This window comes from Hemicordylus capensis, chromosome 5 (assembly GCF_027244095.1).
Source record: "Hemicordylus capensis ecotype Gifberg chromosome 5, rHemCap1.1.pri, whole genome shotgun sequence".
Taxonomy (NCBI): Eukaryota; Metazoa; Chordata; class Lepidosauria; order Squamata; family Cordylidae; genus Hemicordylus; species Hemicordylus capensis.
The window spans coordinates 218,400,052-218,413,569 of record NC_069661.1 but is presented as its reverse complement, the minus strand read 5'-3'; positions in this window follow the sequence as shown (position 1 = coordinate 218,413,569).

Below are 13,518 nucleotides of genomic sequence, written 5' to 3'. Positions count from 1 at the left end.
CAGAGAGTAAAAAAACTAGATCCAATAGAACTAGATATTCACCGTATTCATAATGGGGATGTGAGTGTGAGTGCACAATATATTGTGAAGTGTGTTTGTGTGTGTATATCAGGAGGGGCCCATTTTAAAATCTTGTCTCTGGGCCCCCTCCAACCTTGCTACGCCCCTGACTTCAGGGGCTGCACCTCATGCCCCAGCCATGCCCCCAACGTCAGATGTCAGGCATGGTTTCCTCGCAAACAGGGCCATGTGCCCTGTGTGCCAGTAAAATGCGGCCAGCGCCATGTTCGCAGCCAAAGGCAGAGAGACTCATTCTGGCTGCTCTGCGAACACAGCACTGGCTGGATTTTACTCGCAAACCAGGCACATGGCCCTGTTTGCGTGCAAGCCACGCCCCCTGTGTCTGACATCAGATGCTGACATGATGCGCGGAGCATGGCTAGGGAGACCACGGCAGGGAGCTATACCTGGGCCGACACTGGCCTCCCTCCATGCCTGTATAGCACGTTCATGTGTTTGAGGAGTAAGGAGTTGCTATCTGAGTCCTCATGTATGTTAATTTTTCACAGCCTGCTTGGGTTCCCTGAAATTGAGAACCTTAACAAATGACATGATGGTCATCTGTCAATGTATTTCTTTTTATTTTGCTCAGCAGTCTACAGCAGGGTTTCTTAACCCTGGGCCCCCAGATGTTGATGGACTACAACTCCCATCATCCCCAGCCACAATGGACATGGCTGGGGGTGATGGGAGTTGTAGTCCATCAACATCTGGGGGCCCAAGTTTAAGAAACCCTGGTCTAAAGTGCTCTGTTTCTCAAGTTTTTGCAATGTCATAAATTCTATGCAGTCTTGTGTTTATTCCCATGACTAAGAAAAGCTCACTAGGACAAAGTTTAACTGTTCAGCAGACCTCTGATCAACAAGTATGATCAGGGCAAAGAGATGAATTGTCATGTCCTATTGGAGGCTGGACAGCTCTGGTCCCCTACATCAAGCAGCGGGGTTGGCCTACAACCTCTCCTCCTAACCCAAATTTATAGTTCTATGTAATCCATAGCAATCAAGTCAGGTTGTATCATCTGCTACATTTATAATACCCTTGCTCCTTTCAAGCTGCACAACACTTTTTCTTCTGAGCAGGTAACTTGGTTTTCAGCAGCAGCCTAAAATCTAGACTGATATGGATCATTTTTTCTACTTTGCCTCCAAATTAGGGGTGAGATTGATTCTGCGTGAGAGAAAATTAGGTGCAGCTATCTTGGTTTCCCACACTTTTCATCCAGCCTCCTGCCAGAGTAGGTGGCTTCCTACTCCTGTGGAAGCCGCCTCTGAGATGAGGGAAGATTTGTGATTCAAGTTGTTTAACTTTGTAATGAGATGATGACTGATAAGAACCAACAGACAGCAGTCTTGCTAGTACAGGGACTAAATCCGGAAACCACTTTTACTGCTAGCAGCTGAATGATCTTTTCCCTCTGTCTATTTCCATAAACACTGAAGACGGGTTCAGCTAAGCCAGGGATTCTCAATCTTGGGTCCCCAGATGCTATTGGACTTCAGCTCCCATAATCCTCAGCCTCAGTGGCCTTGGGTTGGGGATTATGGGAGTTGAAGTCCATTAACATCTGAAGACCCAAGGTTGAGAACCTCTGAGCTAAGCTGACAAACAGCACTTCCATATCATGCTCCTCCGCAGGGGCGGAACTACCATTGGGCAAACGGGTTCAAAGAACCCAGGCCGCGCCCGGGGCCGCGCCTTGCAGCCCCAGAACCACCCCCCATGTCTGATGTCAGACACAGGGGGGGTTATTTCACTCCCAAACAGGACCAAAATCAGCCCGTGCCGTGTTGGCAGCACAGCCGGAGCAACGGGGCCGATCTCTCTCCCAAATGGGGCTGGCGTAGGCGCCCTGTTTGGGAGGGAGACCACGCCCCCGCATCTGATGTCAGACGTGAGGGTGTGGCTAGCCGGTCCCCTGTATCTGACAGCAGATGTGGGGGGCGGGGTCAGGGGGCTGCAGCAGCAGCAGCTGAAAACAGGCCAGTGCCAGCCTCCCTCCGTCCCTGCTCCTCCATTAAAGGAGCCTACAGACAGGGCTTCCTGCTCCTGACCTATCTAGCCAGCAAAGCCGCTTCAAATTAGACTCACAGAATTAGGGAAGCAGCCCCTCCCCTCTGTGCTCCGAATTTGCTTTTGTGTAGATTCACACGCAGATCGCTTCCATGTTTTGCTTGTGGACAATGGCCACACCTCCCTTTTTTCCAAGGGTTTAGTACTGTAAATAAAACCTCTATCTGACTCTGTTGAAGTCAGCACACACGCACTCACCTCTGCTTAATTATCCATCAGCCTTGGCTTTCTATCCACCCACCACCACCCCAGCACACACACACACACACACAAGTCCCCAGCATCTAGGGTTGCCATATTCTGGTTTCCAAATCCAGGTGCCTAATTTGCATATTATGTAAATTGGCTTGAAAATAATTTCTGAGCAGAATACTGGCTGCACGTTTTGCTCCATAACTCCACTTCTACAAGGGCTAGAGCTTATTTATTTATGGGTTGTTGTTGTTGTTTTTTAAATGAAAGCTGAAATCCTGGCAAATCTGGGAGGGCTAAGCAATCTGGGTGAGATGCTTAAAATCTGGGTGAAACCCGAAATTCCCGGGGGCATGGCAACTCTACCAGCATCATGTGTCAGCCTTTCCTGCAGCATCACCTCTGCTTTGGCAGCCCCTTCCTAGCTGTATGCTCCTCACTTGGCATCCCTGATGGTCTCCTTGCATTTCTTTGTCCAGAGTTTATGCTCCTTTCTGTTCTCTTCATTGGGGCAGGACTTCCCTTTTCTGAAGGAAGTCTTCTTATTTATTTATTTTATTAGATTTATATACCGCCCTTCCAAAATGGCTCAGGGCAGTTCACAACATGATAAAAACAATTAAAACAAATTCACAATTAAAATCAAACTATTAAAACACAATAAAACCAATAAAACAGCTAAAAGCCCTGAAAATCAGGGCAACAGTTTAAAACAGTTTAAAACAATTAATCATTTAAAACTCTGGAAGGCCAGGCCAAATAAGTACGTTTTAAGGGCTCTCTTGAAGGACAGCAATGATCTCAAATTATGAATTTCTGCCAGGAGTGCATTCCATAGCCCAGGAGCAGCTACAGAGAAGGCCCACCTCTGAGTTGCCACCAGACAAACCAGTGGTAATTGGAGGAGGACCTCTTCAGATGACCTTAACGTGCGGTGGGGATCATGTAGAAGAAGGCGCTTTCTTAGATAACTCGGACCTAAGCCGTTCAGGGCTTTAAAGGTAATAACCAGCACTTTGTATTTTGCCCGGAAACATATCGGCAGCCAGTGTAGCTGTTTCAAAACAGGCATAATATGGTCTCTCTCAGGGTTGCCCCAGAGACCAATCTTCTTGCCTTTTACAGCTTGCAGTCTCACTGAGGAGATTCTATGATAGCAAGGGAATGCTCCTTTTCTGCAAGGAAAGCCCTCTGCAGACTGCAAATTCTCTCTCCTTCCCGGATTTCCCCCCTCCAAAAACTTTCAAAGAGCAGAAAAGAGCAAAATCCACTCTTTGCCTCTGGGGAGTTTTCTACAGTATTTGCATTTCATAGGCATGACTTGCTCTTATCATGTTAATGTGAAGACTTACATCTGTGCCTGCTTTTATTTCTCTCCAAAAACTCCGGGATAAAACAGGATTTTAAAAACTCACACATAAATCGAGGATGAAGTGAAATCTGGAAGAAAAAGCCCGATTTTTTTTAGGGGGGGGTGGGGGGCTTCCCAAGACATCGAACTGACTTCAGTGGGAATCCGGCTTCAGTGAGAACAAACACTCTCCCGTCCGGAGGAGATTCGGGGTAAAGCCCTTGTATGAGAAAGCTCCAGGAGGAGAGCTGGTCTTGTGGTCGCAAGCATGAATTGTTCCCTTTGCTAAGCAGGGTCTGTCCTGGTTTGCATTTGAATGAGAGACCTCATGTGAGCACAGTAAGATATTCCCCTTAGGGGATGGAGTGACTCTGGGAAGAGCATCCACTGCATGTTTCCTTATGATACTCACCCCTGCCCTAAAATTCATTTTCACTGGCAGGACTTCACATACTTCAAAATTAAATAATAATGTCCAAGAACCAAAAGAGCTATTTCAGGCATGCTCATAGGCATAAACATGTATAGTGGATTCTTTTTAAAAAAATAAAAATCTTTGATCAGCAGATACACAAGCCACATCACAAGCTACCTCGGGAATTTCCCTCAGTTTTAAAAGCCATTTGCCATGTAGCATGTGGTGCTGATGTCCAAGAAACACAAGCTCAAAAGCTTTGCCTGAAAGCATGCAGAAGGTTCCAGATTCAATCCCTGGCATTTCCAGGCAGGGTTGGAAAATACTCTTGCCTGAAGCTCCGGAGGAATAAATTTATTTATTTATTTATTTACAATATTTGTACCCAGCTCCTCTAGTACACTACTGATCAGGGCAGCTCAAAACATTAATAAAAATAGATACAAAGTAAAATGAAAGATTAATAAAGTTAAACAAGTTAAAAGATCAGGCTAAAACCACATTTAAAATTACCATTTTTTTAAAAAAAAAGTTTCAAATTAAAAGTTATTAATAAAAAGCTAAAAACAGAACTATAAAAACTAAAGAACCTACCAGATATAACCAGCAAATAGAATATTAAAAAGCCTCTTTTAAAAGATGTGTTTTAAATTTGTTTTTTAAAAACACTGAGGGAGGGAGCATGGCGAAGTTCTTCGGGGAGAGCATTTTAAAGCTGAGGGGTCACAACTGAAAAGGCCCTGTCTAGTCATGGGAACATAGGAACATAGGAAACTGCCATATATTGAGTCAGACCATTGGTCTCTCTAGCTCAGTATTGTCTTCACAGACTGGCAGTGGCTTCTCCAAGGTTGCAGGCAGGAATCTCTCTCAGCCCTATCTTGGAGAAGCCAGGGAGGGAACTTGAAACCTTCTGCTCTTCCCAGAGTGGCTTCATCCCCTGAGGGGAATATCTTGCAGTACTCACACATCAAGTCTCCCATTCATATGCAACCAGGGCAGACCCTGCTTAGCTATGGGGACAAGTCATGCTTGCTACCACAAGACCAGCTCTCCTCTCCTACTCCCCGCTCTCCTAGTCCCCGCCAACCAGATCTCTGTTAGTGGCAGGGCCATGAGCAGGGCCTGAGATGCTGTGAGGAGGGCCCTGGCAAGTTCATATGGGCAAATGTGGTCTGACAGGTACCCAGGCCCCAAGCCATGTTGCACTTTAAAGGTCAAGACCAGCACCTTGAATCTAGCCCGGAAGCGGACTGGTAACCAATGAAGTTGCTGCAGAATGGAAGTGACACTCATGAAGCAACTTGCACCCACCAGCATCCTTGCAGTAGCATTCTGGACCAGCTGAAGCTTCTGAAATGTCTTCAAGGGCAGCCCCATGTACAGTGCATTGCAGTAGTCCAATCTGGATGTTACTAAAGCATGAGTGACTGAGGTCAGGTCCAACATCTCTAAGTAGGGTCGCAGCTGGTGTACCAGACATAGCTGGTAAAAAGCACCTCTGCACACCTCTGCCTCCAAGGACAGCATGGGATCTAGAAACACCCCCAAGCTGTGGATGTTTAGGAACCAAAGACTTTGATTCCTAGACACTGTGGATTAGTGGTTAAAGTGTCGGACTAGAACTGAGGAGGCCTGTATTCAGATTTGCACTCAGCCATGAAGCTCTCTCAGCCTAACCTACCTCATAGGGTTGTTGTGAGGAAAGGAGGTAGGAGAGCTTTGGAACTTCTTGGAGAAAGCAGGGCAAGATGCAAGTGTATGATAACTGCAGACATCCAGATGAAATTACTCAATAATACTACTCAAGAGTTACTCTGAAGGATTGTTTACTTTCAATAGGACGCTTCTGTTGAGTAGTTTTTTTAGGATGCCAGCCAACATGTATACAAAGATGGGTATTTCCCAACCCCACTTGGAGATACCAGGGATTGAACCTGGGACCTTCTGCATGCAAAGCAGATTGCTCTAATACTGGACTACAGTCCTTCCACCAAAATATATGAGGGATCCTAGGAAGCTGCCTCTTACTGAGTCAGACCACTGACCCATCTAGCTCAGTATTGTTCATCACGACTGGCATCAGCCCTCCAGGGTTTCAGATGGATATTTCTCAGCCCAACGGGATGAACTAGGGATTGAACCTGCATGAAAGCCGGTCTTTTGGTAGCAAGTGTGAATTGTCCTCCTTGCTAAGCAGGATTTGCCATGGTGTGCATTTGGAATGTGACTAGCTACACGTGAGCACTGTCTACTACTGTTAGATATTCCCCTTAGGAGATGGGGATGGACGTAGCTCAGTGGTAGAGCATCGGTTTGCATGCAGAAGGTCCCCCGTAACTTCCCTGGCATCTCCAGGAAGGACTAGGAAAGATCCCTGTCTGAAACTTTGGGGAGCTGCTGCCAGTCAATGTAGACAGTACTGAGCTAGATGGACCAGTGGTCTGACTCTGTACAAGGCAGCTTCCTCTGTTCCTGTGCCCCCTGCTTTCCTGCTAACTGAGTAAAGAGTTGTTTTTTTAAAGTGGTGATTCTCTTTGAGCAGGGGGAGAGCAACTGGCCCTATCCATCCCCCAGCACAGCATCCCTCCAGTGGCTGTTGCTAGTCTATCTTATGCCTATCTTGTGTTTCTTTTTTAGATTGTAAGCCCTTTGGGGACAGGGAGCCATTTTATTTATTTATATCTATATAAACCGCTTTGGAGACTTTTGTTGAAAAGTGGGGGGGGGGGTGTATGTGGAGAGAGAGGGAGAGATTTGTCATATTCACATGAAAAGCAGCTGTTCAATCGCTAAACTACGCTCCCACCCCCAAGGTACAGGTTACATCAGGGCTGCACAACAACTTTGACCCTTCTGCAGATGCTAGACTAGAACTCTCATCAACCCTATTGGCCACCGTGGCTGGGGATGATAGGAGCTATAGTCCAAAAGCAACTAGAAGGCCAGTGTTGCGCAATGCACAGCCCTGGGTTCCATTCTGCCGAAGTGATTCTGTGCCTGTAAGACAGAGAGAGGTTGGACACACAAGAGAGAGGTTGGACAGGATGCTACATCTCTGGTGACTCTGTACTCTGTTTTCTGGTGCAATATCTGTTGCACCTGGCAAGGGATGTTGTTCTCTCCCTTGTGAACTGGCCAAAGTCAACCCCAGAAGTATTTGATTCGCAGAAGTGTCGTGAAATAAGTCCTGGAGAGCTATGGCACCTGGGCAAGGTGAGGGTGGCATGTGTGGGACATTGGCAAAGTTTCGACTTGTCCTGTGGGCAAACAGGTGGCTAGACATCAGGCCGAACAGGCTTCTCCATTGCACAAGCAGCAAGCCTGAGAATTCCAGGTTTGTGTAGGCTTGCCTAAGCTGCAAGCAATGATGGCTATGCACGTGGAAGCCAGAAGAGGGCGTGGCGCTCCCTGTATAATTTTGCCCTGACTATATCAGCAATTACATAGTAATAGAAGTATATTGTAGCTACAAATATTGGGAACTTTCCATTGCTACAGTAGAAGGGTGGAACCCTCTGTGGTACAAATGTGGTCACCAGGGAGTTATTTGCACATGGCTTCTTGCTGCAGGGTAAATGTTTGAGCGAAGCCACTTCGAACTGCACTTGCGGCATTGAGGGAAGCGGCCCCTCCCCTCTGCTCTCGGATTTTGTTTTGCAACAAGTTCACATGGCATGCCTCTGTGTTTTCCTTCTAGTCAAGGGGTGGGGAGAGAGAGAGAGAGCTTCCTAAAGAGCTCTATCTGCATTTCTAAAAAGAGTATCCCTCTTATCATGCTAATGATTCTAAATCAGCACCTCTCCCTGTTTGCTCCCGCATTTTCAGAAAAAGTAGCTTAAAACCAGCATTTTAAAAATCTGGAAATACATTGAGATAAGCTAGAATTCCCATCACAAAGCCCGGCTTGTGTGTGGAGTGGGTCCAAGAATCTTGTTGGGACTTCGGGGTAAGTTTGTCTGGTGTGTGAACGCACATACTCTCCTCTGAAGTAGATTCGGGGTAGAAGCCCTGTGTGTAAAACCTCCTGATGGCTTGTCCAGGGATGCTCCTGATTTTTTTAAAGAGCTAAGCAGGGAGGCGAACTAGTCTTGTCCCCTTTGCTTAGCAGGGTCCAGCCTGGCTTGCATTTGGATGGGAGACCACGTGAGATCACTGTAAGATAGTCCTCTTAGAAGTTGGGGTCATAGCTCCGTGAAAGATCATCTGCAGGCATGCAGAAGGTGCCAGGTTCATTCCCTGGCATCTCTGGGTAGGGCAGGGAAAGGTTCCTGCCTGAAACCTTGGAGCTGCCAGTCCACATGGACAATACTGAGCTAGATGGGCCAGTGGTCTGACTCAACATGAGGCAGCTTCCTGTGTTCCTATGTAAGCAGACTCCTAGTTTGCTCTTCCATGCTTTTCACTGGCTCCTTTTCCTTCCCAAGGGGGCCCTCAGCTCCATTCCCTGTTCTGCTTCGGCTGAACTTCCCTTGATGTTTCTGTTTCGACTCAACAAAAGCAAAGGTGGCCAGCCTGAGGCTCTCCAGCTGTTTATTGATTATTTACTCTTATTTACATCCTGCTCGCCCTCCAAGCAGCCCAGAACAGTGCACATGGTTGTGTTTATCCTAACAACAACCCTGTGAGGTAGGTTAGGCTGAGAGATTCGGGACTGGCCTAGGGTCACCCAGTGAGTTTCACAGCTGAATGGCGACCTCTCTTGGTGACCTTACTGTGCAGTGGGGATCATGCAGAAGAAGGTGCTCTCCCAGGTAACCCGGTCCTAAGCCATTTAGGGCTTTTAAAGTAATTACAAGCACTTTGTATTTTGCCCAGAAACCTACTGGCAGCCAATGCAAGACAGGCATAATATGGTCCCTCTGAGAAACCCCAGAGACCAGTCTAGCTGCTGCAATTTGGACCAACTGAAGTCTCCAAACTATATACAAAGGCAGTCCAACATAGAGCAGATTGCAGTAGTCAAGCCTAGAGGTTACCAGAGAGTGCACCACAGTTCTGAGATCATTATCTTCAAGGAACACATGCAGTTGTTGTATCAACCCAAGTTGACAAAAAATGATCCTTGCCATAGACCAGAAACCAGAGTGAGGCCTGGGTCCAGAAGCACTCCCAAGCTATGCACCTGTTCCTTTGTGGGGAATGCAACCTCATCCAGAACAGGAAGATCTATCACATCCCTCAGAGTATGAACCTTTACCATGAGTAACTTTTTCTTGTTTGGATTCAGTTTCAATTATCCTTCATCAAGTCCATTACTACCTGTAGGCAGGCATTTAGCGGTGTTATGCTATTTCCTGATCATGATGTCATGGAGAGATAGATTTGGGTGTTGTCAGCATATAGATAACACCCTGCTCCAAATCTCCTGATGATCTCACCCAGCAGTTTCATGTAGATGTTGAAAAGCATTGGAGATAGAATAGAGCCCTGAGGGACACCATACAATAACTCTTGTTTCAGAGAGCAACTATCTCCTAGCAACACCACAGTCACCTGCTCGGCTCACCCCCCCCCCCTGGGCTGCACACATGGAGGCTAAAATTACAGGAAAGCCGCAGTCTGACACTGCACCCCGCAGCGGTGGCAGTGGGGGCGCTTGCGGCAACGGGTCAGGCCTCTCAGTGGGGGCAGTCAAGGCACCACTGAGCAACATCATCTGGAATCTACCTGAAAGATAGGAACGGAACCACTGCAAAGCAGTACCACCTATTCCCAATCCCCCAAACAATCTGGAAGGATACCATGGTTGGTCGTACTGAAAGCCGCAGAAAGGTCCAAAAGAACCAACAGAGTCACGCTCCCTCTGTCCATTCTTTGGTAAAGATCATCCACCAGGCCAACCACGGTTGTCTGTACCCCATAGCCTTCTCCAAAGCCAGTTTGAAATGGGAGCTAGATAATCAGTATCAGCCACCACCCTCTCAAATACCTTGCCCACCCAAGGGAGGTTGGAGACTGGCCTATAATTAGCCATCACTGAGGGCTCTAGGGCAGGCTTCTTGAGTAAAGGTCTCACAATTGCCTCCTTCAAACATGGAGGCATCTGGCCTCCCTCAGTGAGGCATTTATGATGTCAGCTAGGCCATATCTAACAACCTCCTGCTAGATGTTACAAGCCATGTTGGGCATGGATCCAAAGGACGTGGTAGGCTGAACACCTCCAAGGAGTTTGTGCACATCCTCAGGAGTCAAACTGATCAATTCTAATTGAACCAGGGGAGTTACTGGACACTTCTGCAATTGATCCTGCCACAAGCATGGAATCCAAGTCGGCTCAAATATGAGCAATTTTATCCGCAAAGAAGTTGTTAAAAGCATCATAGTGGGATGATGAAAAATCCAAATCTAAGTTCAGAGAGGAGGAAGCCTGAGTCAATCCCCCTCACAACTCTGAAAACTCTGCTGGATGAGAACTTGTGGACGCAAAACGTGTAGAATATAATTGCCACAGAATGGGCTTTCAGATGGGCTTTATGTCATGTCTTATTGTGTTCAAGTCAAGTCTTCCTCCACTTGTGCTCAAGTCTTCTCCCTTGCCGCTTCAGCTCCCATCACTGTTCAGTATACCATGGAACCAGTTTTAAAGCAGAACAGAGAAGATGCTTAGGGGTGATAGTGTCTACTGCCCTGGTAAGCTCCCTATTTCAGGTCTCCACCGGGGATCAACAGAATCACCAGCAGAACCAACTCTAAAACCCTCCAAGGCCTCTTGGAATCCTATAAGATCCAATAGCCTTCTTGGGTGGACCATCTTAATAGATCCTGTGTAATGACCAGCCTTGGCCAACTGCCCAGCAGCTGCAAAAACCACTCTTTTCGGAAAGGAAAGGAGAGCCAACAGACAGGAATGGAAAGTCAGACATAGCCAGTCGTCAACACCAGAGGACGGACAATCGCAGAGTCACAAACATTGCCGGAGGTCTAAACCGGGAAGTCCACAGGATCAGGGGTACACATGAAACAGAGTCAGACAACAACACATGGGTCAAGGTTGCTCACGGTAGGGCTGGTCACTACGGACATTGTTTCCAGCACAGACCCAGTTTCCAGGCTGCTCTAAATAGGTAGAGTGCTGAGAAACCCGCCCATCACTGCAGCTGGGTCTTATCAAGGAGATACTGCCAGGCCAGAGCTGAGACACCTGTTCCTTCTGGCCAGCCTCTCCAACCTATGACGTTCCTCCCTCTGAGCCTGTACTTTGGCCAAATGTCACTGCTGGGGATCTGGAGCAGGTACCTCACCTTCAGCGACCTCGGAGGCTTCATCAGGAGGGAGGGAGGGAGGGAGGGAAGGAAGGAAGGAAGGAAGGAAGGAAGGAGGCAGAGGCGCCTGCAAGCCTGTCAGCTCTGGCTCTGTTGAGCCGGCCAGAGTTTCAGCCTACTCCCCCTGCTCTGGGTCTTCATCTGAAGAATCCTCCTCCATGGCCCCCATGGGAGTCATCACATCCTGCACCCCTGAAGAAGTGGGTTGTGGCCACGAAACCAACCTTAACCAGATGGTGGTCTGTCCATGACAATGAAGATACTCTAAGAGTTTCCACCCATGGAACACCATCCTGATCTGAGCAAATGACCCAATCAAGGGTGTTACCAGCAGTGTGTGTTGACCCTGTGACCAATTGGGATAGGACCATAGTTGTCATGGCCGCTATGAACTCCCGAGCTGCACCAGACAAGCTAGCCACGAAGTGAACATTGAAATCACCCAACACCAAAAGCCTGGGTGACTCCAACAACAACTCTCTTCAGAGAGCTGGGTGACTCCAACACCAACATCTCTTCAACCAAGCTTTCTCAGCTTTTTAAAACTTGTTTTTAAATTGTTTTGGCTATTTAATGGGTGTTTTATGATGTTTTAATTGATGTTTAAGAGCCAGCGTGGTGCAGTGGCTAGAGTGCTGGACTAGGACCAGGGAGACCCGAGTTCAAATCCCCATTCAGCCATAATACTAGCTGGGTGACTCTGGGCCAGTCACTTCTCTCTCAGCCTAACCTACTTCACAGGGTTGTTGTGAAAGAGAAACTCAGGTATGTAGTACACCACTCTGGGCTCCTTCCTGAGGAAGAGCAGGATATAAATGTAAAAATAAAAATAAATAATATAATATAGAATTATTATTTTATGTAGTTTTATAATTTCTGTTTTAATTGTTAATTGATTTTAATAGTGTTTTAATGTAAACCGCCCTGAGCCTTTTGGAAGGGCGGTATAAAATTTTTAATATAAATAATAAATAAAATAAATAAATAACAACTCTGTGACCGGCTCTGTCAGCTCAGTTAGGGACTCCATTGGGCAAAAGGGTGCTCAGTACACCAATAAAATCCTCAATCTATCCCGAGTCCCCAGGCCAAGATACACACACTCAGTATGGTCCAGTTCTCTCACAGGGACTCTGGTAAGGGAGATGTTATTCCAGTAGATCGCAGCCACACCGCCACACTGCCCCCTTCTCCTAACCTACTCCACCACAGAGTACCCAGAAGGGAGAAGCTGAGCCCATATTGAGCCCCTGGTGGCGCAGTGGTAAAACTGCCACCCTGTAACCAGAAGGTTACAAGTTCAATCCTGACCAGGGGCTCAAGGTTGACTCAGCCTTCCATCCTTCCGAGGTCGGTAAAATGAGTACCCAGAATGTTGGGGGCAATATGCTAAAATCATTGTAAACCGCTTAGAGAGCTCCGGCTATAGAGCGGTATATAAATGTAAGTGCTATTGCTATTGCTATTGCTATATTGGGCCACTAGCCCCACCCCCCAGGTCTCCGTTATACCTGGTTGGAGGTTATCTTGGCTATGCTATCATAGCTCTCCTATTTAGCAAGGAGAGAGCAACAGTCCCTATCCAACCCCACCACAGCATCCCTCCAGCAGCGGAGGCTGATGTCTACCTTGTGGTTATTTTTAGACTGTGAGCCCTTTTGGGACAGGAGACCATTTTCCTATAACCTTGCGATGTCAACCACTTTTAAGAACTTTTGTTGTTGTTGAAAAGCGGTATATAAATATTCATAACAATAACGTTTGTGACCCTTCAATTGTCCGGCCTCTGGTGTTGACTGCTGAATATGTCTGACTTTCCATTCCTACCTGTCGGCTCTCCTTTCCCCTCCGAAAAGAGTGTTTTTTGCAAAACTGACTCTAGGCCTGACCTCCAAACTCCGAGTTACATTCATTATAAAATGGCTGACGTTTCTTCTCTTTCTGGAAGTAGGGTGAGGCGGGGGTTTCCTTCCTTATTCCTGATTTGCAAGACTTCTCGCCTACATTTTGCAAGTGACTTTGAAAAGAACTACGTATATTGAAGCCTGCAAGTAGTAATATGCGGTGGGATAGGAAGCAGGGAGGGAAAGAAAGAACACAGTGGAGGGAGGGAGGGAGGGAGAAGGGTTTATATTCTGAAGCTTCTGGAGGAACTTCAGCCA